Source organism: Pantherophis guttatus, chromosome 3 (assembly GCF_059756535.1).
Source record: "Pantherophis guttatus breed Tessera chromosome 3, ASM5975653v1, whole genome shotgun sequence".
NCBI classification, from domain to species: Eukaryota; Metazoa; Chordata; class Lepidosauria; order Squamata; family Colubridae; genus Pantherophis; species Pantherophis guttatus.
Window position 1 is genome coordinate 205,389,165 of NC_142065.1, and position 24,312 is coordinate 205,413,476.

Consider the following 24,312-nt stretch of genomic DNA (forward strand, 5'->3'; position numbering starts at 1 on the left):
GAGCTTCCAAGGCCATTTGCAAATATAACACCCCTAAAAAAAAAAAAAAGTACAAATATGCTTTTTAAAGGCCAACATCCTTTAATCCATGCTGCTCTGAGTTGGGGTGAGGCAGTCTCAAGGTAACAAGGGTCACCTCTTCCCATTCCCATCATTCAGACTTCCAATACAGGTAGTCCTCGATTTACAGCCACAACTGAGCCCAAAATTTATGTCGCTAAGTGAGACAACGGTTAATTTTTTACAACCGTTCTGGCCACTGTGGTTAAGCGAATCACTGCAGCTTAACGCGGTTGTTAAGTGAATCCGGCTTCCCCATTGACTTTGCCGGTCGCCAAAGGGGATCACACAACCCCAGGACAACACCGCCACCGTCATAAATATGAGTCAGTTGCCAAGTGTCTGGACTTTGGATCAGGTCACGCATGGGGATGCTTAACAGATTAACAGAGTTGGAAGGGACCTTGTAGGTCATCTAGTCCAACCCGCTCAGGAGACCCTACAGTGCCTACACCACTTGTGACAGATGGCAGTCCAGTCCAGTCCAGTCACTTCTTGAAAGCTTCCAGTGATGAAGCTCCTACAACTTCTGAAAAACGGTCATAAATCGGCTTTCCCTCCCTACAGCGCCGCTGTAACTTCGAACGGTCACTAAACGAACCGGTGGTAAGTTCGAGGACTACCTGGTCTTAGATCTACGAAGCCATTTTTATTATCCTTAATTCGAAGGGCAGCAGGAGGTTCGACCTGCCGATCGTCGGAATGCCGGGTTTACCCACCCAAGAGCCTCCGGAGACCCGAACGAGGGAGCGGGCAGAGCTTTAAAAACAGGCGGCGGAGCACGTGGCGAGGCGCCGTTTCTTCAGGTTCGAAAAAAAGGGGGTCCGCCTCGCCTTCTTTTCTCCCCCCCCCACCCTTTCGGCGACCCCGGACCGCCTCGGCTCCCGCCGCTCCCTTTCGCTCTGCAAGCCTCACCTGCCCGGTTCGTAACCCGTAACCCACCCACCACCCCGTAACTCTCTCGACACAACCACACACAACAACCACAACACACATACACACACACACACGAGTTCGGTCTCTTGTCAGGCGCCGGCTGAGGAAACGCACCGTTCCCTTTTGGGCCAGGCAGGACCCAAAAAAGGCGCGGGAGCCAGAAAGTCCGGCGGCGCAGCTTCTCCGGCCAGCAATTCTCCTCCGGCCAGCAATTCTCCTCAGGTCGCCCGAATGGCCTCCACACGTTCAACGGTCCGGCCGCTAACACGCTTCCCTCCCGCCCCCTTGAAGCTGCCTCCCCCCTCCCCCAACTGTGGTTCGTCCATCCCGGCCCGAAAGTTGGAGAATTCTCCTCCTCCTCCTTCTTCGCCGCCCCGAGGCGCCTCGCGCTGCTTCCACACGTTCAAGCCTTTGCGGCCAAAGCGGGGAGCCACACAACTCGCGCTCGTTTTCCCCCCTGCAAGGCAGCCGCTTCCCCTCCGCCACCTCGAGGCTTGCAGTTCCCACGACGCCTTCTTTCCTCCGCTGGCTGACTCCCTTGAAGCGCCCGTTCGCCCTCCCAGCCGCCCGCGCCGCGGAGCCTTCGACCCTTTCCTTCCCTCCTCCCCCCCCCGCACGGCACCGTTCCCACGTTCGAGTTGGCGACACGCGGGTCAGAGAGAGAGAGAGAGAGAGGCTTCGCCAACAACCCGGGCGTTCTCTATCTGCCCTCTTTGCCCGCCCTCTCCGGACCGGGTTAATCTCCGGTGGACTGGCTCCCGCTTCGCCACAGAGCCGCGTTTCTCTCTCTCACAGCCCCTGAGGGAACCCCCCGCCTGGGAAAGGGCAGCCTTGGCTGAGGCGGCGCGACAACCCGGTCGCCTCTCCCGCGGTCGCGCCCCCTCTCACCCTTCAGCCCGTCCCTTCCCGAAGCGGGAGAAGCTCCTTCCTGAGAAAGCGGAGCTGTGGGGCGCGTTACGCCGCCGAGCAGGCAGGCAGGCAGGCAGGCAAGCCCGCTCAACTCACCGCCTCCGCCTCCAGGCAGCTCGCCCGCCTCCGCCGCCTTTGTCCTTCCCGAAGTGGCCGCCGCCTCTGCCGCTGCTTCGCGGGTCCAAGCCAGCCGCGGGGACCTCCTTTTTGGCTCCGGGCGGCGCCGGCACAGCCCCTTCGCCGCCGCCGCCTCCTCCTCCTCCACCTCCACCACCACCTCCTCCCCGCAAGCGCGCCGGACTGCCTGCCAGCCTGCCTTCCCTAATATAGTGCTCCCTCCCCGACAAAAGCCACGTGGATACGAGCTAGCGAGCGCAAAAACTGGCTCCTGAGGGGCGCAGCGGGCGGATCTGAAGGGGGGTCTCTCGGGCCGAGCTGGCTCGGTCGGGCTCTCTGGGATCGCGCGTGTCTTTGTGTGTCTCTCTGTAACAAGGGCGCAAAGGGGAAAAAAGCAACTGCGTCGCGGAGTCGACCGGCTTTTGGAAGCCGAGCGCTGCGAGCCCGCAAAATTGCGCTCTTTCCGGGCTCCCGCCAGGCCCAATCGGGTTTGTGAGAATCCTGCGCTGTTTCCAAGCGGGTTAATAGATATCGGGCCGCCCCTCCCCGCCACCCCGCTTCTGGCTTCTTTGTTCGAGACCTCGCCTGTCTTTAAGTGGGAACGTCGGCGGCTGTTGGGTTCGACCCAGAGGCTCGTGTGTGAACGCGCCGAGGAGAGAAAGGCTCCCGCTTTCTTTCACCCTCCTTGAGTCAGAGGTCTGGGAATGGGGGGGAGAGGGGCGGACAAGGGGAGATTTAAAGTTCCTCTTCGGAGCTGCTGCTGCTGCGTCGAAAGGGAAAGGAAAAGGGGGAGGAAAAAATAATAATCCGCCGGACCAAAAGCGCTCCAGACCACAAGAGGGGGGCCTTTCGTTGGAGAAAAGCTGCTTGGCACCGAAGGAAGAAAACCGATTGTCCCGAACACTTCAGCCCCACCAACAAATGTTTTAACCTCATCTCCCTCCCTCCCTCCTCTCTCTCTCTCCTTCCCACTCCCCTCTCGTTCTGTCGTTCTGTCGTTCTTTCTCTCTTTTTCTCCCTCCCTCCCTCCCTTTCTCTTTCTATCTTACTGTCTTTCTCTTTTCTCTCTTTCATTCTCTCTCCTCCCCTCCCCCTCTTTCTGTGTCTCTTTTTCTCTTTCTTTTTCTCTCTCTTTCTCTTTTCCGCTCCCCTCTATCTTTCGGTATCTCTCTTTTTCTCTCTTTCTTTTCCTCTCTCTCTCTCTCTCTCTCTCTCTCTCTCTCTCTCTCTCTCTCTCTCTCTCCTTCCCCCCTCCCCTCTCTTTCTGTCGTTCTGTCTCTCTTTTTCTCTTTTTCTCTCGTTCCCTCTCTTTTTCTCTCTCCCTCCCTCCCTCTCTTTCTCTTTCTATCTTATTGTCTTTCTCTTTTCTCTTTCATTCTCTCTCTTCTCCCTCCCCCTCTTTCTGTCTTTCTGTGCCTCTTTTTCTTTCTCTTTTCCGCTCCCCTCTATCTTTCTGTTTCTCTCTTTTTCTCTTTCTTTCTTTTCCCTCTCTTTCCCTCTCTTTTTTCTCTCCTTCCCGCTTCATCTCCCTCTCCATCTCTCTATGTGTGTGTGTGTGTGTGTGTGAGAGAGAGAGAGAGAGAGAGAGAGAGAGGGAGGGAGGGGGGGAGGCAGATTCTTAGAGGGACAGACCTACAAGGTGGACAAGAAGTCCTTTCGTGACTTGGTCACTGGTCACTTTCAACATCGCGGAGTCCTTGGTCCTTGCTGAGCGTGGTTGTCCGTTTGTTTCCTTACCCGACTAAGTAACACCCCCAGTGCTAACGAAACGTCGGTCCGCGAACAGCCAAGTTCAGAGAGCCTCGAGGACCCTACTGAGTTCAATTCTTAGCCACAGCGCTTGTCTTCAGTTGAAACTGTCCCCATCCCTTTCCTTCCTCCGTGCTTGAATCCGCTTTCTCCGCGTCTCGGAGACCGCGGTTTAGGCGATTTAGCAGTTAAAAACTAAAGCTAAACTACATCTGGTCTCAGGCAGGAGAACATTCCCTTTAAAACCACATTGACGAAGTTTAAAACGGCTTTTAAAGCGCCGCGATTGACAGGAGCAAAAGCGGGAGTAGAGGAGCGCAGCCGAGCCGGAGGAAGAAAAAAACGCTGCGAAAGAAAGAAAATCCGTCTAGCAATGCGGTGGGAGAAACTTCGTTTTCTGGGGAATGTTTTACCCTGGCAGGACTCCGCTTCGTTTATAAGAGCTGAAAGAGCCCAAGCGATGTGTTTTCCTGGTCTCCCATCTAACCTTGTGGTTTTGCATTACTTCTTCAATCCTCTCTTTGGATTGGAAGGGGGGGGGCGGGATTTGGCATGGGGGAGAAAAAAAGGTGGCATAACCCCAGAATGCTTTTTGATTAGAAGCCCAAGGAATCTTCAGTCTGGAAACACCCCGAATGTGGGTTCTGTGCCATGAGTAGTGAACGATCTTTTTATGACTGGGGGCCATATTGTCCTTTTTTTTTTTATCCAGCTACTAAAAGTAACAATCCATGAAGCTGGAATTTGCATATTTTACAAGCTGGCTAGTTCCTATCTCTTTCTCTCTGCTTAATATGCCTATTCTTTTTTTTTTTTAAGAAATAAATGGGAAATGGTGCTGAAATAATGAAGTGGTTTGCCTCTAAACTTTGAGGACACAGTCCTGGGAGATTTTAAGGACAGCCAAAAAAAGGAGAACATGTGACACTTGCAATCTACAGGGGCCTGACCCCCTTTTTCCATGCAAAAAGTAAGGGCTAGCCCTAATTATTGGACTGTACAGGTAGTCCTTTTTTTTTAAAAAAAAAATTTGATTTATATGCCGCCCTTCTCCGGAGACTCAGGGCGGCTTACAATGTGCTCAGCAATAGCCTTCATCCTTTTGTATATTTATACAAAGTCAGCTTATTGCCCCCACAACTGGGTCCTCAATTTACCTACCTTAGAAAGGATGGAAGGCTGAGTCAACCTTGAGCCTTGGTGAGATTCGAACCTGCAGTAATTGCAGGCAGCTGGTCTTAATAACCAGCTTAATAACAGTCCTTGACTTATAACCATTCATTTACTGACTGTTCCAAGTTACACTTGAAAAAAGAGACTTATGACCCACTTTGACATCTAAGACCATTGCAAGAGCATCCCCATGTCAGGTGCTTGGCAACTGGCCTGATGGTTGTGGCATCCTGGAATCATATGATCACTTTTTGCGACCCTCTGACAAGTAAATGGGGAAGCCAGAACTGTGTTACTAACTTAACTGCAGTGATTCACTTAACAATTGTGGCAAGAAAGGTTGTACAATGGAGCAAAACTCCCTTAACAACTTCCTTGCTTAGCGATAAAAAATTGGGGCTCGATGGTGGCCGTAAGTCGAGGACTACCTCTATTTATGTGACCTTTAACCTGGCTACCTAGTTCACCCAACTCAACTTTGCTCGGATGGATCCATAAGCCGACAAACAAACTCAGGAGGCGAAGCTCTTCATCAGCTGAGCAAGAGTTAAGCTACTCAGAAATTAGTCTATTTTGAAAACTAACCTTTCCATGTTGTACAAATTCCTATTGTTTGGGCACACCCAAACAATATATCTGGCTTTTCCCTTGGAGCAGCATATTTGCATCGATATTGGAATACAGTGACTGAGCCAACAGGGTTGGGCATGAAAATATGAAAAAGATCAAAGGTCCTTCCAGACAAAGCTGGGAAGCTCAGAAACTAAAGGAAGGTTTTCAACCTTGGTAGCTTTAAAGAATACTGCCAGTCCGGTAGGACTGAGTAAATTAGTAATAGTACTTAGATTATATACTGCTCCATATAACTGGGTGTTGTGCCTTGTGATTCTTCATGAGTGTATCTTGTCTTTTTATGTACACTTATCTGCACTACTATTAATCTTCTCATCGTTCCCATCACCCATCTCCTTCCACTTATGACTCTATGACTGTAACTTTGTTGTTTGTATCCTTACAATATTATTGTTGTTTGTGTCCAACAATATTGATATTGTTTCCCGATTGCTTATTTGTACCCTATGACTATGACTAAGTGTTGTACCTTATGATTCTTGATGAACGTATCTTTTCTTTTATGTACACTGAGAGCGTATGCACCAAGACAAATTCCTTGTGTGTCCAATCACACTTGGCCAATAAAAAAAAAAATCAATTCTATTCTATTCTACACTGAGAGCATATGCACCAAAGACAAATTCCTTGTGTATCCACACTTGGACAATAAAGAATTCTGTTCTGTTCTATTCTATTCTATTTATTCTATTCTATTCTATTCTATTCTATTCTATTCTATTCTATTCTATTCTATTCTATTCTATTCTATTCTATTCTATTCTATTCTATTCTATTCTATTCTGCTTTTATAGCACCCTCTGGGCAGTTTACAGAGTGAGCCTATTTCCCCCAGCAACCTGGGTCCTCGTTTTACTGTCCTCGGAAGGTTGGAAGGCTGATTCAACCTTGAGCCAGTCAGGATCGAACTGCTGGCAATAGGCAGAACTAGCCTACAATTCTGTATTCTAACCACTGCGCCACCATGGCTCATCATATGGGGGAATTGACAAGTTTTCCTTGTTTTGTCTTGGTGACCTCTGGCCTGAAGCACCTATCATCCCCTTCCTGATTCCCCTTTACCTATTCTAGCAATGTAAACAGAGCAGCATAATGAACCCCAAACGTACATACTGATAGCAGTCTTGGATTCAGTTTTCTGAAGATGATTAGGTTATCTGAATGATCTTCATGTAGCAATAGCACTCTAGACTTATATACCGCTTCACAGTGCTTTTACAGCGCGCTCTAAGCGGTTTACAGAGTCAGCATATTGCCCCCAACAATCTGGGTCCTCATTTTACTGACCTTGGAAGGAGAGAAGGATGAGTCAACCTCGATCCGATCGGGATCGAACTCCTGACAGCGGGCAGAGTTTGCCTGCAATATTGCATTCTATCCACTGTGCCGCCATGGCTCCAGAATGGTTTATTTTTGGTTAAAACAGTCAACCACTAATAATGGCCATTTTGGGAGACATTCAAAGCATGCTTTAGGATTTCTGTAGCCACGGACATCGTAGGATGTTCATGATCAAATGATAACTTTTTTTTCTGTTGGAGAGTCAAGATTTCTTGGAGAGCTGTTTTTCTCTGCACAGGTAATCCTCAATTTACAACCATTTATTCAGCAACCAACTTGGACGGCAGTGAAAAAAGGGATTTACAACCAGCCCTCACAATTACAATCTTTGCAGTATCCCCCCCAAAAAATCACCTGATCAGAATTTGGTAGATTGACAGCCGGCTTGTATTTATGAGGATTGCAGCATCCCAGGGCTTATATGATCAGCATTTGTGACCTTCTGCGAGGGTTCTGGCAAGCAAAAGTCAAGAGGGGAAACTGGATTCACTTAACGAACTGTGTGACTTGCTTAACAACGGCAGTGACTCATTTAACCACTGTGGCAAAAAAAAAAAAAAAAAAAGGTTGCAAAATTGGCCGTTTAACAACTGTCTTGCTTAGCAAGAGAAATTCTGGTGTTAATTGTGGTTGTGAGTTGAGGACTAGCCGCATTGCTGATATTGCTACTTGGAAGAAAATGAAATGGGACTTTCTAACTGATTGCAGTGGCACTTCGGGACTTTTGACTTTAAGAGGGTTCCCATCTACAAGAAAAAACAACTCAGGAAAAGAAATATTCTACAATGCTAACTTGTTTTGTTCTGTTTGTTTGTTGATTGATTGATTGATTGATTGATTGATTGATTGATTGATTGATTGCTCTATAGTTGCCCAAGCAACTGACTTAGTTTGCTTTCCTATTTGTGTGTGGTCTAATCTGTATTTTAAACTCAATTATCCTTTTAACTGAGTGCCATTTTCAATTGCTTCTCTGTTTTTATTGTGGCTCTATTTCCCCCTTGCATTAATTATCTTTTATTGTGCATTGTATTGTTAGCCACTTTACTTTTTCATATTTTTTAATGAGGTGTTGGAAGAAATATCCTTCTGGGTTCAGCTCCAAGTGGGGAAAAAGACACTGGAAACATGGAGATTGCTTGGAAAAATGGTTTAATGGTGGACAGGATCACATGGTTTGAGTTCCTGTTTCTCTCTTAGGGTGCACAGAGAAAATATCTGCTGTGAACTCCGCATAGGCATCAGGAAGGGCATCCGGCCAGTAAATGCTCAGATCTAGCTAGTTGCTCTGACTCTACCCCTGTCGTAAAAAGGAAGTTTTAGGTAGAATACAACCACATGGCTTTGCTCACAGTTCTCCATACATAAGTATAGAACAGAGATTCTCATTTCTAAGGTACTGAAAGTAAAATATTGATGGAAAAGGTCTGGTATATCTGTAAATCTTCACCATCTCTTGCTCATGTGCAGTTTTGGTAACTTTTGACTCTATGAGGCTCCTCACTTGAGATATGTGATAAATCTACAACAGGCTCTCTAACTCGATGCCCAGCAGATGAAATAGGATTGAAATCTCCAGTGTCCCCAACCAGCATAATAAGAAAGAATAGGAAGCTGCAGAGACAAAAGCATTGAGAAATCGTTAGTGGTTCTGCATCTTTTTGAGTTTTGGAAAAGATACAACTAAGTTGAAATCCTGGCTGGGCAATTCTCCATGAAATGCACAGCAAAAAGGAACATGAGGATTTGCTGATATATATATATATATTATTGAAAAGTTTTAAAAAAATTTACAGACATTTCCCCTTCCCCCTCCCTCCTCCCCTTCCAACCCTCCCCTTCCCCTCCCTCCCCCCCCCCGCTTCCCAGAGCAAAATACACGGTATAACATTTGACAATCATAAGCTAACATAAGCTAATTATCTATAGCCTCCTATCTCCCCCTTGAACTTTTAACTCCCCTTTTACTAAACTAAATTTAAGGACTTTATGAAATCTCTTTGATCATTCGTAAGCTACTTGAAATTTTTTAGTCCGATATTTGCCTTGAATATAATCAATCCATCTTCTCCATTCTAACATATATTTCTCATTTGAATGGTCCTTTAGATATGCTGAAATTTTCACCATTTCTCCTAAATTTACTACTTTTAATGTCCATTCTTGAATAGTAGGTAAATCTTCCTTCTAGTAGGTAAATCTTCCTTCGCTGATATATATTTATGTATTTATTTGTATCCTTCCTTTATGGTTTTTACAAATAACACATCCAGCACACCTTCCTCCTCCTATTTATGCCACAACAATAACCTTGTGTAGTGCATTGGGCGGAGAGAAAGTAATTGACACAAAGTCACCCAACCAGCTTTCTTGCCTAAGGTGAGACTAGAACTCATGGCTTCCCAGTTTCTAGCCGGGTGCCTTAACCAATAGACCAAACTGGCTCTGCTTTTCCTATTTGAACCAACCATTTTTGCATTTTACTTAACCTTCTTCTCCTCTTGATTTAAAAAAAAAAAGAGGAAATGTTGAGAGTAAAATCTACTTCTTTGTGCAATGTAACCTGTATTTTGCATTGTCTAAGCAAGACTAGAGCCTGCCAGGATGGCAACAGATTCAGTTCTGCACCCTCTTAAAGTCACACCTAGTTTAATAGAATCCAGCTGCAGTATATACAAACGCTTGACACCAACTGAAGATTCTGAGACATTGCTGATGAGATGACAGATCCAATCAACATTTCTTTTTCGGTTTTTTAAATGCCTTTGAATTAGTCTTGACTTCTGGAGATTGCCTGGACAAGTCTCTGCAATTTTCTTGGCGAGAGTTCAGAAATGGTTTGCCCTTTTCTGCTCCTTCCTAGGACTGAGAGAGAATGATTGGCCCAAGGTCACCAAACACACTTTGTATCTAAGGTGGGATTAGAACTCATGTTCTCCTGTCCCAAAGGTGCTTTTTCAAGAGGCAACTGGACTTTCTGGTTTTTCTTTGAAGACGCTTCTTCAGTAGCTTGAAGTAGTTTCTTCATCCATGTAGTGGATGAGAAATCCAAGAAGCTTCTTAAGCTTGTTGGAAGAAATATCCATCTGGGTTCAGTTCCAAGTGGGGAGAAAGACACTGGAAACATGGAGGCTGATTGGAAAGATGGCTTATTGATGAACAGGACCACATGGGTTTGAAGTCCTGGTGCAGCTGAACACATGGAATGGAGAGTGAGGGTTATTTATACCCTCTCTTGGGCCTTGCCCTTGAGCTTCCTGTTCCTGTGGCAAGAGCATGTATTCTACTGGCTGTAGTCAGACTCCCATGTGGAGTCTGAGTCAAGTTTGGTGGAACCTTGGGCTGATGTAATGTCCCCAGGTGATTTCGCAATGCAGTGAGCCCTGCTGTTAGATGGGTAGAGGACTAATCCTATTATGTCCTGAGGGGTCATGTCTTTATTTATTTATTTATTTTTATTTAAATAATTTTTATTAAACAGATTTTCTTTTTTAAAACAAAAAAAAAAGAAATTTTTACAATTTTCTTCTTTTCAACATTTTCGCATCAGTAAACATTTCTTACATATCCATTTTTCTACCTTACTTCAATTTACCATTTCTACATATGATTCCAATATTGATTTATATATATGTAAAGATAACAATGTACTCAATTCCAATCATACATTCTGTGTCCATTTCATTTCTACTTGTTTGTTACTACTTTTCAACTCCTATATCTTCCTCATTTACTCTTTCCTTGCCCTTTATACCTCTCCTCTAACCATTCATATCATTTCTCCCATACCATGTAGTATTCTGTTTCCTCCTTTTCTTGTATTTCTTTTGTGAGCTTGTCCATCTCTGTGCACTCCAAAACTTTTCTAATCAAATTTTCTTCCGTTGGTGTATTATTATTTTTCCAATTTTGTGCATATATTATTCTTGCCACTGTTGTAATATGTATAATTAAATATTGTATTTTTTGTCATATAGTATATCCCTTGAAGTATTCCTAACAAAAATATTTCTGGCTTCATCTCTATACGTTGTCTGGTTATCTCTTCTAAATATATTCTAATTTTATTCCAATATTGTTTTACCTTGGGGCACGTCCACCACATGTGGTAATATGTTCCCTGACTTTACATTTCCAGCAGGTTGATGGGGTATAATCCCATCACCCTGGAGCTGGAGGACTTTTGTCTTGTAGATAGGCTGGCCCAGTGTTAATGTGCACCAAATACCTGCTGGGGGCAGGGAACGGCAGGGAGCTGCTCTTTGTCTTTAAAAACATGTTCCCCCTTTTCTCATCCAAGGAAATATAATATTCTGCCTTTTTAATATTTCCTAGAATATTACATTCTTCTAGGAGAGGGGTGGGTGCTAACTTTCTACAAGCTGATAACCATGACCTGGATGACTGAGAATCTCCATAGATAAATTCTCCTGGTTTCTAACCTTGGTGCCTTAACCACTACACCAAACTAGTTCTCCATCTTGTTCTATGATCTGGCACTCTATCACATTCTAAAGTAGAGAAATTTGTGGGATGGAATGGTTGATTATAGAGATAGTTTCTTTGTGGTGTTCCTTCTGAAGAAAGTTCTCAGTTGCTCTGGGTTGCTCCTTAGCCTTCTAGCTAAGAAGCATGGATTTAAGGAACATGAATTCCAGAGGAGTAAAATCTATTAATCGTGTTAATGTAAGTGGAATCTTCATGTTCAAATGAAGATTACTTTTGAGTGCCCTATGTTTATTGCCCCTGTCAACCCTTGAAGGTAAACTGTTCAATAAGAGGAAATAAGAGGAAAGATCAGTGCATCAACTTCTCAGTGAAAATGTCAACATGGTGACAGGTAATAATAAAAAGAAGTCTTCAACTCTTGTTGTGGTTCATTCTTCTCAAATCAGGTGCTAAGTAGTCCATCAGGAAACTGTGAAAAGCAATCTCCAGGGCCAGATCAGTTGTATCCAGAATATTGAAAGAAGTCAAACCCTCTACTCAAGCAGGAAACCCTGTACTATTTCAGACAAGCGGCTGTCCAATCTCTTCTTAAAAACCTCCAGTGATGAAGCACTCAAAAACTTCTGAAGGCAAACCATTCCACTGGTTAATTGTTCTCACTGTTAGGAAGTTTCTCCTTAATTCCAAGTTGCTTCTCTCCTTGATTAGTTTCCATCCATTGTTTCTTTTCCTGCCCTCTGGGGTTTCGGAAAATGGAGTGACCCTCTCATCTTTGTGGCAGCCCACCAAATACTGGAATACTGCTATCATGTCACCCCTAGTCCTTCTTTTCTCCAGAGCAGCCATACCCAGTTTCTACAACCATTCTTCATATGTTTTAGTCTCCAGGTCTTTGATCATCTTAGTTGCTCTTCTCTGCACTTTTTTTTCCAGAACCTCAACATCTTTTTTGTAATGTGATGACCAAAAGTGGATGCAACATTCCAGGTGTGGCCTTACTAAAGTAATACTTCAAGTGATTTTGATTCTCAGTCTCTGAGAGGCTGGCTGAATCTTAATGAAATTGATGTATCTGAAACTTTTGAGAAATCGATTTCCGTTTTAGCTTATAAGGAAGTTATATATAACTTGATTGATTTGACGTTGATTGAAAACAGTGCCAGAAGTCAGCATGAGTTATTCAAGAGCAGACCTTGAAAAATCAATCTCATCACATTTTGAGGTTACTTACTTGGTAGATGATGGGAATGCTGTGGATGTCATACATCTTGATTTCAGGAACGCATTTGACACAGAACCCAACAACATGAGTGGAAACTTTGAAAACATTTGTTAATTGGTGTGACAGACAATTAGCTTGAAAATTGTACTCAGGGAGGATCAATGGGTCCTAGATTGGAGGGAAATAGTGAGTAGAGTGCCATAAAGTTCAAGCAGGAATCCTACATTCTTCCACATGAGTGGAGATTTGGTTAATTGGCCTCTCCCGATTTCATTACTTTTATTAATTGCTTAGGTTAAGAAAATGAAGAAATGCTTAACAAATCTAAAATACAAAACCGATTGAGATAGCTAATATCCTAGGACAAAATTAAAACCAACATCTACCTTTGTGACTGTGATTTACATCATTTTTGCCAGTTTCCGATCTTTTGGACCAGTTTCTAACAAAAAGCATCCTAACAATATCTTGATTTGTTTAACGAAAACAAATTAAAAACAAAGGTCATTAAAGTCAAGTCTAGTAATGTGGATGCCTCAGATTATGACCATCATGACTTACGATGGTAATTTCAAGCTCCTTTAGGGTCATAAGTCGAGGGCTACCTGTAAAACATTAAGCTGTCCCCTATTTTTCTCCTGTGGCTGTTTTCTCTCCAGCAAATTTACGCAATTCTGTGCGGCTTTGCAATTTCTTCCTTATTTGCAAATATATCAACAGTGCAGAGTGGAGGCGAGCAGAGCCCAGCAGCAGGCAGCATAAAGGCTAATCCAACTTCAAAGGATAGGCTCCCGCAAACTTATGCTTTCCAGATATTTTAGATTATGGCTTCCATCCTCACAAGCAATAAGCAGCGAGGATTGAGAGGGCACTATTTAGAACTGGATGTTGCAATATACTGGAAACCCAAGAGGAAATAAATGCACATATGCACTCAGTCATATACAGTACATAAATTACATACTCCTAGTTTCATCCTTAAATGCTTCAGCTACTTCTCTGATCTTTCACTAGATTCCTGGTGTCAGATTTTAAGTGGCTCTGAATAACTTATTTAGCTTTTTTGGTCCAACTTTAATGATTCATCAGTAGACCCAACCGTAACAATGGTGCCATTCACAGTGGCCAACACCCACATTTGTAACTCGAATAGGTCAAAGGGCTCTTTTCTCCTTATGCCTGTTTTATCCCAGCCACTTTACAAATATTTAAACCACTACAAAGTTATGTCCACTTGGTCCGTTCCTTTTCAATGGAGACCCTCTTAGTCAATTATCTGGCTAGGGTTTTATTGGCAGGGCCAATTGATACTTCCCATTTCCCCCTTCTTCATTGGCTTGAAAGCTAATAGAAATGCTTAATTATTGATTGGTGATGGTTGGTTGGTTGGTTGGCTGGCTGGCTGGTTGACTGGTTGGTTGGTGGGTTAGTTGGATGGTTGGGTAATTGGTTGGGTAGTTGAGTGGCTGAATGGCTGGTTTGCTAACTTCTTTACTTTTCTGTTTACTTTTAAAAAATATTTGAATCTGGGGCTCTTCTGCCAAATATTAATGCCAATGCTTCCTGAAAATTGGAGATGTGGTTAAGCACAACCAGGAAGAAGGATCTGCACCAGATGACGGATAAAGTTTATTGTGCACCACTGAATCGAAAGCTTTGCAGAAGTCTATGTAGATTACATCTACAGCAGTGGTGGGTTCCTCCCGGTTCCACTGAGCCGGTAGCGGTGACGATATGACATCACTGAACTGGTTCTGCCCCCCCGCCCCCCCACCCCCATATTATTCTTACCTTTTATTTGGCCCCACCCCCAATCTATTGCTGCCTCCTGAGTCCCAGCTGATGGCTAGAGGGAAAAAAACTGTTTAAACTTTTGCCGCGGGGCTTCAAAGGGCCGCCCTACAGCTGATCAGTGTTAAAAGAAAACAAATGAGTAGACTGGTGCCTGCAAAAATAAATGGGTAGAACAGTGCCTGCAAAAATACATGAGTAGATCAGTGCCTGCAAAAATACATGAGTAGATCCGTGCCTGCAAAAATAAATGGGTAGATCGGTACAGCCTGGTAGACCAGTACCTATGCTAAATCCTAAATAATTGTCACATGACCATCAAGCCACACCCACAAAATAAACCATGGCCAGAGAACCGGTAGTAAAAAAATTTAGAACCCACCCCTGATCTACAGCTTTGCTTTGATCAAGGCATGTTATCCAAACATTTTTACAATGCAACAGTTATATATTACATGACATTTTTTCCCCTGAAACCAAGCTGGTTGCTAGATAATAAGTTGTTATTTCCTCCTATATGGAAGAAAACCTATTAAAACTTATTTAAGAAGTCCTTAAGGGAGCGTGTGCAAATGCACTAACGTGCATATCATCCCTGTCACATTTTAATTTCTTTTTCATTTGGCTTGTTCGAATTTGTAATTTTCATTTGATGAATAAATGTTAAACAAAATGTGCTGATTTCTCCATTTCCTTTTGATTCCATTGTTTTGTTTATGTTTTCGTGCACCTTCATTGTTATTCTTTCTAATCCCCAGTTCAAGGATTCTTGGCCTTTATGAAAACTTAAACAGTGATAAATGTGGAAAAAAGCGTTCTTGTCAGGGTTCTGATGGATGCCATAATTAAATCATGAGCCTCGAGCCAAGCTTCAGAAGAAATCCAGTTATTTATTAGGCGCTTGATGTCGGCATGTTCCAGGTAAGCCAAGTCCGACCCCATGTAATTTACACCCCAATCATGACCCTGTTTCCCCCCTCCCCCCAGGGTGTGTCATCAATCACATTCGCCAACGGAGCAAGTTCGCAGGTTGTAGAGATCACTCCCCTCCGGCCGCTGTGGGTAACCCTGGAAGACAGCCTTGAGAAAGATACATCTGGAATGTGCTTCTGTTTTTGGCTGCTTCATCGGTTTCCCATCCCCCTTGCCTATGGCAACTCGAGAGCAGGCCAGGGATGCTTTGCAAGTTGACAGTTCTCTTTTTCCTTTCTGTTTTCCTGAAGAACATCAGTGAGCGACGGCGAAGAGGGCTCTCTTATTCCTTTTCCTTTTAAGGGATCTTTCTCACCAACCTCGATAACCCTTCCTTTCTTTCCCTTCTTTCAAAACCTTCCTTAAACGTAATGGATGGAAACATTAAAAGTGTGACTCCAGGATACCGAGAAGATGTCCTCTGCTACATTTCCAGCTAAATTGCCATTTCAAGTAGGCTGTTTTTCCCCTCTTTCTCCAGAGAATGACACCTCAAAGAGGGGTCAGCCAAAGTACAGGTAAAGTTAAATGTGCAGAAATTGAAGTCTGTCAGTAGGGAAGAGAAATGGAAGGGAGGGTCTCTCCGGCAGCCCCTGCCTGTCAAAATCAGATCAAAGACTTGTCTGGTGGGCAGAAACAATTCTCCCCATCCGTGTTTGATCATAAAAGATGATACAGTCATGAATAAGCCAGCTCATCTTTTATTTATTGATTACCCAAAGGCTTTTCACAGTCTCAGCAGGTGTAAAAATATCTGTTGTGCCTTAATGGAGAAAGGGCTGTCGATCCCATCCTGGTGGATTCACTGTGTGGCATAAAAGCTAGAGGGAGGGAAGGAGGAATTCAACCATCACTCTCATCAACTCACCACAGAACATAGAATAACAGGGTTAGAAGCAGGGGCAGGTTCCAAATCCTGTCGCTACCAGTTCGCTCGCACGGGGCTTCTGCACATGTAGAAGCATCCTGTTCTGCCCCATTTACAGACCCCAAAGTACGCAGCACACACAAACTCTATGCAAAGCTTATTTTACTCAAATAACTTAGTCTTTCTCAACCAAAGGCTGTTAATACTGTGTTAACAGCCTACTGGAATTTTAAGATAAGGTAATCACAGTCTTGCTAGAATTGGCAGAAAGGCCAGAAGCAATTTTGCAGACACGAAAGAGAGTGAACTAAAGTTGTTCTCTACAGCTTGTTGCAAGCGGTGTTCCTTCTTAAATAGGCTAAGGGAGTGGCCAATTAGCCCCAAGCCTTACTCTCGAGGAGACCTCCTCCTGAGGAGCCACTCCTGCCTTTTGGCAGCTCTGCGCACTCGTGTATTGAGAAGAGGTTCCTCCTCTTCATCCTCTTCACTTAAAGGAGCTTCTGGAGGTTCTGAAGGTCCTGGCTAAATCCCTGCCTCTGGCACCACATCTTCTCCAGCCTCCTCACTGTCCAACTCAAGCACCAGCTGCACAGGCTGCTGGGGCAGCACCACACCAGCCTCCTTGTTGTTGGAATCAGCTACAATCTGCACAGGCCGCTGACGGGCCACAACACATCTGGGCGGGTTGGCAGAGCCTACCACCGCTGCTACTGGTTCGCCCGATCCGGTGCGAACCGGTAGCAACCCACCACTGATTGGAAGGGACCTTGGAGGTCTTCTTCTAGTCCAACTTCCTGCTCAAGTAGGAGGCCCTGTACCATTTTGAACAAATGACTGTCCAATTTCTTCTTAAAAAACATCCAGTAATGAAGCACCCACAAATTCTGGAGGCACTGATTCATCGTTCTCACTGTCAGGAAATTTCTCCTTAATTCTAGATTGAATCTCTCTTTTATGATTTTCCACCAGTTACTTCATGTTCTGCCCTCAGGTCTTTGGGAAAATAGGACTCTTCTTCCTAATCACAAATTCCCAATCTTTCTCTTCCTGTTCCTCCTCCTTCTCTAGCTTGTGATTCTCAAGTAGCTGCAGATGGCATCCAGAGTTACTTCCACTCATGTTAAGTTTAAAAACCTCCCTGTGAAATGGTTTGGGTCAGGGATGAAATTCACTTACCTTCCCTACTGGTTTACAAAGGTGTGCATGTCATTATCCATGCATGTGCAGAGGCTGAAAATCATCGCAAAAAAGGGACGTCATGACATCCGCGTGGGTGGGCGGGGCTTCAGGCAGTCGGCTCTACCATATTGCGCGATCTGGTAGGAACCAGCTGAGTTTCACCCCTGGTTTGGATCCAAGGCTAAACCACAGCAGTTCTCTTTCTATCATTAACAGCCATCGTGGCACAGTGGTTAGAATGCATTACGGCAGGCTACTTCTGCTGACTGCTGGCTGCCTGCAATTCGGCAGTTCGAATCTCACTGGCTCAAGGTTGACTCAGCCTTCCATCCTTCTGAGGTGGGTAAAATGAGCACCCAGATTGTTGGGGGGCAATATGCTGACTCTGTAAGCTAGTGGTGGATTCAAAATATTTTACTACTGGTTCTGTGGGGTGTGGCTTGGTGGGCGTGGCATGGCTTGGTGGGTGTGGCTTGGTGGGCATGGCAGGGGAAGGATACTGCAAAATCCCCATTTCCTCCCGATCAGCTGGGACTCGGGAGGCAGAGAATAGATCGGGGTGGGGCCAGTCAGAGGTAGTATTTACTGGTTCTCTGAACTACTCAAAATTTCTGCTACCGGTTCTCCAGAACTGGTCAGAACCTGCTGAAACCCACCTCTGCTGTAAACCGCTTAGAGAGGGCTGGAAAGCACTGTAAAGGGGTATATAAGTCTAATGGTATTGCTATTCCTATGTGCTAATTGTCCCAACAACAATCTTGATAGGCTTCTTTCTGGAGTAAGCTTTAACTATGTGACAATTTTGATGGTAGATTGCCTGAGGAACCCATGCAAAATAAATAAATAAATAAAAATCTCTTAAATTCCTAACAGAGATACCAACATCTTGGAGAAGACTGGAGCTGAACCTTCTTTTGTATGTTCATTAGACATAGCCATCTATTTGTGTAGACCATACTGTTGTTAAGACAAAATCAAACTCTTACCTCATCTAGCTAAGCATGGCCATAATCCATACTTTATCACCTACCCCATATTTTGCAGGAGGCCTGCTTTGGAACAGCGAAGGGGCAATTTAGAGGAGCAGAAAGCAAAATATATCCTGTCCAATGAAGACAATGGTCCATCTTCCAGTAAGGATGGTTCTTCAGTGAAAGAATGGGGAATTTATAACCTTCCAGATATTGCTGAGCTACAAGATCCAGTAGATATAATCAGTGTATGTAGTTAATGGTGAGGAATTCTAGGAACTGTAATCCAGCAATAACTTGGAGAGCTGCAGGTTCCTTGCTTTTTCCTAGGTGCCTGTAGATATCTTTCAACTGATGGATGCAGTTTTTAACATTGAGCAAAAAAAAAAAAATCAGTGTGTAACTAGGCTCACTACCAGTTATTTGTGACTGGCTGCTCGTGAAGACAGTTGGGATCGGGGATGAAATGCTACCAGTTCGCATCGGTTCGGGCAAACCGGTAGTAAAAAAAAGCTACCAGTTTGTCGGAATTGGTATTTCCGATGATCAGCTGTGCCGTGCGGCACTGCTGTTCCCCCCCTCACTGTTCTACTTACCTTCCCAAGCCTTCTTTTTCTGCATGAAGCACGTGTTTGTTGTCTATTGCACATGCATGTGCAGTGTGCTTTTAGCATGCACTGTGCATGCATGCACACAGTGCACATGTGGCACCCATGTTACTTCCCAACCAGTGGTGAAATCCTCCGGGGAGTGGATATGACGTCACCAAACCGGTTCTCCCACCCACCCCCCGCCCTCCCACCCCCACCCCCTCACATTATTCTTACCTTTTATTTGGTCCCACCCCCAATCTATTGCTGCCTCCTGAGTCCCAGCTGATGACTAGAGGGAAAAAAACTGTTTAAACTCTTGCCGTGGGGCTTCAAAGGGACGCCCTAGCGCTGATCAGTGTTAAAAAAAAACAAATGTGTCAGGTCGTAAGTGCGAGGACTGGTCGTAAGTGCGAGGACCTTCCAGAAATGACTCTGACCAGCTAGCCACGCCCACCTAGTCACATGACCTCCAAGCCACACCCACAAAATAAGCCACGCCCACCGAACCGGTAGTAAAAAAATTTACTCCTGCCTCCTCTCAATAGGAACCCCATACCATAGAAAACCTGAATAGTTCTAAAGATAAGAAACACAAAAACAAAACAAAATGAAAACAATAGATTTAAATCCACTCTGGCCTGCTAATAAAGTAGGCTTTAGCCTTCATCATTTAAGCAGTGGGAAAAAACAGGAAGGTCAAAAATATCCTCTAATTGTAGCCGCGTGGGGGGATTCCCCGCTCTCTATATTTAAGCACTAGTTATCATGAGCTATTTTCTCTCTAGAAAACATACAACTGGCAGTTTGTAGGCATCAACCTTCCTTCCTCTCCCCTCCCAAATATATCCCGGACTTGAAGCATAGATAGCAAAGTGACTAAATACTCCTGCTCCTTCAGCCCAGCTCATCAATCTTTTAAAAACGTTATTTCCACGTTGGCCTCTTCAAATATTGGAAATTAAAATATGCATTCTCCCTCCGGTGGCTATAAAAGATTGATGGCTTACCGGCTTGCATTGACTCAGGAGTGGTGTAACAACGACAGCTGGAGCAAAACCTGAGCATTGGCATTGATAATTTCACCGTCGATCAATTGCAAAAGGCAGCTTTACTTGGAACAGCTTACATCCCACAACAATACTTTAAACACCACCAAACAATAACATCTGTCTATGCCAGGTCCTTGGGAAGGACTTGGTAGGTGAATAAAAATGCCAAATCCAGTCGAACCATCTGACTGAATGTGCAACCAACTATAATAAATGTAAGCATCTGTTATATGGGAATTTTAAATTTGGTTTTAAATTATTGGGGTTTTAAAATGGTTCAGCCAAATTTGTTTAATTTGTTTTATCTCTATTTTAAATTTTGTATCTATATGTTTTATTTTATGGCTGTTCACCGCCCTGAGTCCTTCGGGAGTAGGGCGGTATACAAATTTAATAAAATGAAATGAAATGAATGAAATACAACACCCCAGATTTAACAGACCAGAAAAAAAGACTGGATAGTGGATGTGGAAGTACCTGGATATATCGCACAACAGAAGGGAAAGAACTAGAGACAATTTTTTTTTTAAAAAAATTGATTTATGTGCCGCCCTTCTCCGGAGACTCAGGGCGGCTTACAATGTGCTCAACAATAGCCTTCATCCTTTTGTATATTTATACAAAGTCAACTTATTGCCCCCACAATCTGGGTCCTCAATTTACCTACCTTAGAAAGGATGGAAGGCTGAGTCAACCTTGAGCCTTGGCGAGATTCGAACCTGCAGTAATTGCAGGCAGCTGGTCTTAATAACCAGCTTAATAACAGGGTGCCTTAGACCACTGTACTACCAATCACAAACTACAAAGACCTGCAAATAGAAGTAGAACAACCGTGGCAAAAGAAAGCAACAGTAATACCAACAATAACAGGTTCCTTGCTTGGGTGCAATCCCAAAACAGCTGGAGCACCATTTGAACACCTTCGGCATTGACAAAATCCCCCCCACCTCCATCAGTCAATTGCAGAAAGCAGCAAGACTTGGAACAGCTTAAAACTGAGGTGATACCTTTTAATAGACCATCTAACAACAACATCTGCCTATCCCAGGTCCTTAGAAAGGACTGACCATTGGACAAGAAAGCCAGATCTAAACATCTGGCTGACTGAGTGACCAACCAACCATAATTTTGCTCAGAAGAAAAAAGTACAAAAAGTGAGAAAAAGAACATATTGGCTTGTCCACTTGGAGACAGCATGCTTCCAACTTTCCAGACAAGATGGAGCTTTGTAATTCCCCTTTGCTGAACTGTTCTTAGAATAGAAGAGAATAACAGAGTTGGAAGGGACCTTGGAGGTCTTCTAGTCCAACCCCCTGTTTAGGCAGGAAATCCTACACCACTTCAGACAAATGGTTGTCCAACATCTTCTTAAAAACTCCCAGTGTTGGAGCATCCACAACTTCTGGAGGCAAGTTGTCCCACTGATTAATTGTTCTCACTGTCAGGAAATTTCTCCTTAGTTCTAGGTTGCTTCTCTCCTTGATTAGTTTCCACCCATTGCTTCTTGTCCTGCCCTCAGATGTTTTGGAGAATAGCTTGACTCCCTCTTCTTTGTGGCGTTCCCTGAGATATTGGAACCCTGCTATGATGACACCCCTAGTCCTTCTGTTAAAAGAGAAATGGCTTAAAGGTGGTCCTCGCCTTACAATAATTCGTTTAGTGACCATTCAAAATCATAAAGGCACTGAAAAAAGCGACATTTGGCCATTTATCATACTTACAATCCTCGCAGCATCCCCGTGGTCACATGATCAAAATTCAGACGCTTGGCAACTGGCATGTATTTATGACGGTTGCAGTGTCCCCGGGGTCACGTAATCCCTTTTGGCGACCCTCTGACAAGCAAAGTTAAAGGGGAAGCCAGACTTGCTTAACAACCATGTAATCAAGATCACGTGAAGTGTTAATACCACTTTATGATGCCTTGGTAAGGCCACACTTGGAATACTGCATTCAGTTTTGGTCGCCACGATGTAAAACAGATGTGGAGACTCTAGAAAGCCTTGATAGTACAGGGGTTTAGTGCACCCTGTTATTAACACAGCTGCCTGCAATTTCTGCTGGTTCGAATCTCTCCAAGGCTCAAGGTTGACTCAGCCTTCCATCCTTTCTAAGGTAGGTGAAATGAGGACCCAGTTTGTGGGGGCAATAAGCTGACTTTGTATAAAATATACAAAAGAATGAAGGCTATTGCTTAACGCATTGTAAGCCGCCCTGAGTCTCCGGAGAAGGGCGGCATATAAATCAAATTAAAAAAAAAAAAAGAAAGAAAGAAAGAGTGCAGAGAAGAGCAGCAAAGATGATTAGGGGCTGGAGGCTAAAACATATGAAGAACGGTTGCAGGAACTGGGTATGTCTAGTTTAATGAAAAGAAGGACTAGGGGAGACAGGATAGCAGTGTTCCAATATCTCAGGGGTTGCCACAAAGAAGAGGGAGTCAAGCTATTCTCCAGAGCACCTGAGGGCAGGACAAGAAGCAATAGGTGGAAACTAATCAAGGAGAGAAGCAACTTAGAACTAAGGAGAAATTTCCTGATATTTAGAACTATTAATAAGTGGAACAGTTTATTTATTTATTTATTTATTTATTAGATTTCTATACCGCCCTACTCCCGAGGACTCAGGGCGGTGCACAGCCAAACAATAAAAACACATACAATACAAAATTTAAAAAATAGAATAAAATCAAATTAAATAATTTTGGCCCCGACAAATTTAAAACCCCAAACTTTTAAAACCAATTTAAAATTGAATATATAAATACTAAAAGATATTTAAAATTTTAAAAATCTTTTATAAAAGAGGGGGAAAATTAGGCCAGGCCGGCCTGGTGAAATAGTAAGGTCTTTAAGGCGCGGCGGAAGGTGCGCAGATCCGGGATCCTCCGTATCTCTGGGGGGAGCTCGTTCCAGATAGTAGGTGCTCCCACAGAGAAGGCTCTCCCCCTGGGGGCCGCCAGTCGGCATTGTTTGGCTGACGGCACCCGGAGGAGCCCCTCTCTATGGGAGCGTACCGGCCGGTGGGAGGCTATTGGTGGTAGTAGGCGGTCCCGCAAGTACCCGGGTCCTAAGCCATGGAGCGCTTTAAAGGTGGTAACCAAGACCTTGAAGCGCACCCGGAAGACCACCGGGAGCCAGTGCAGCTCGCGCAGGAGAGGTGTTACATGGGAACGCCATGTCGCTCCCATTACCACCCGCGCGGCCGCACTCTGCGCCAGTTGGAGCCTCCGGGTGCTCCTCAAGGGGAGCCCCATGTAGAGAGCGTTGCAATAGTCCAGGCGGGAGGTGACAAGGGCATGAGTGACCGTGCGTAAAGAGTCCCGATCCAGAAAGGGACGCAACTGGCGAATCAGGCGAACCTGATGAAAAATCCTCCCGGTCACGGCCGTCAAGTGCTCTTCTAAAGACAGCCGTGAATCCAGGAGGACGCCCAAGTTGCGAGCCCTCTCCGTGGGGGCCAATGATTCGCCCCCAATAGTCAGTGATGGCGTCAACTGACTATATCGGGACGTCGGAAACCACAGCCACTCAGTCTTGGATGGGTTGAGCCTGAGCCTGTTCCTCCCCATCCAGATCCGTACGGCCTCCAGGCACCGGGACATCACTTCAAGGGCATCTTGAAGGGCTCTACCCTCCAAGGGGTCCTCCCGCGCTTCCTGGTGGAGCAGGGAGCGGGTCACCCTAAAGAGGGCGGCCGGGCGATTATCTGATGACGCAATAAGAGCAGCAAAATAACTACATTTCGCTGCTTTTATCACCACTAAGTAATTCCTAATGTGGGATCTTACTAGTGTCCGGTCAGATTCAAGAAGACTGGCCCTCCAACTACTCTCTAGGCGTCTTTTCTGGCGCTTCAACTCCCTCAGCTCCTCGGTAAACCAAGGAGCCAATTGAGATCGGCGCCGGGTCAGAGGCCGCAAAGGCACGACCCGATCCAGAGCACCAGCAGCCGCCCTATCCCAGGCGGCCACCAGGTCTCCAGTCGAGGCGTGTGCCAGAACCTCAGGAAATGGCCCAAGCTCCGTCTGGAATCTGTCAGGTTCCATCAGGCGCCTGGGGCGGAACCATCTGACCGGCTCCACCTCCCTGCGGCGGGGTGCAGCGGTTCGAAAGTCGAGACGAAGGAGAGAGTGATCTGACCATGACAAGGGTTCAGTAACTATATCCCCTATATCAAGATCCCTCAACCACTGTCCAGAGACAAAAACCAGATCCAGCGTGTTTCCCCCTGTGTGGGTAGGGCCATGAATTAACTGGGTCAGGTCCATAGCTGTCATGGAAGCCATGAACTCCCGAGCCAT

General features: G+C 44.9%; 1 protein-coding gene and 1 long non-coding RNA gene across 5 annotated transcripts in view; both read right to left on the reverse strand.

The window, feature by feature from the left end:
• ST3GAL1 (ST3 beta-galactoside alpha-2,3-sialyltransferase 1) overlaps nucleotides 1-2,378 on the reverse strand; it is a 133,946-nt gene extending 131,568 nt beyond the window's left edge. Inside the window, exon 1 of one of the 4 annotated variants that reach the window (XM_034434824.3) lies at nucleotides 2,002-2,378. The gene's annotated coding sequence lies outside the window, so the exon portion shown is untranslated. Of the gene's footprint in view, nucleotides 1-1,110; nucleotides 1,524-1,884 lie in introns of those variants that run through there. The other 3 variants (XM_087890911.1, XM_087890910.1, XM_034434827.3) reach the window with 3 other exon arrangements.
• Nucleotides 2,379-8,053: 5,675 nt separating this feature from the next.
• Nucleotides 8,054-24,312, reverse strand: part of LOC132709030 (uncharacterized) — a 66,680-nt gene continuing 50,421 nt past the window's right edge. Inside the window, exon 4 of the long non-coding RNA XR_009620091.2 lies at nucleotides 8,054-8,532. This is a non-coding gene — a long non-coding RNA (uncharacterized LOC132709030). The remainder of the gene's footprint in view (nucleotides 8,533-24,312) is intronic.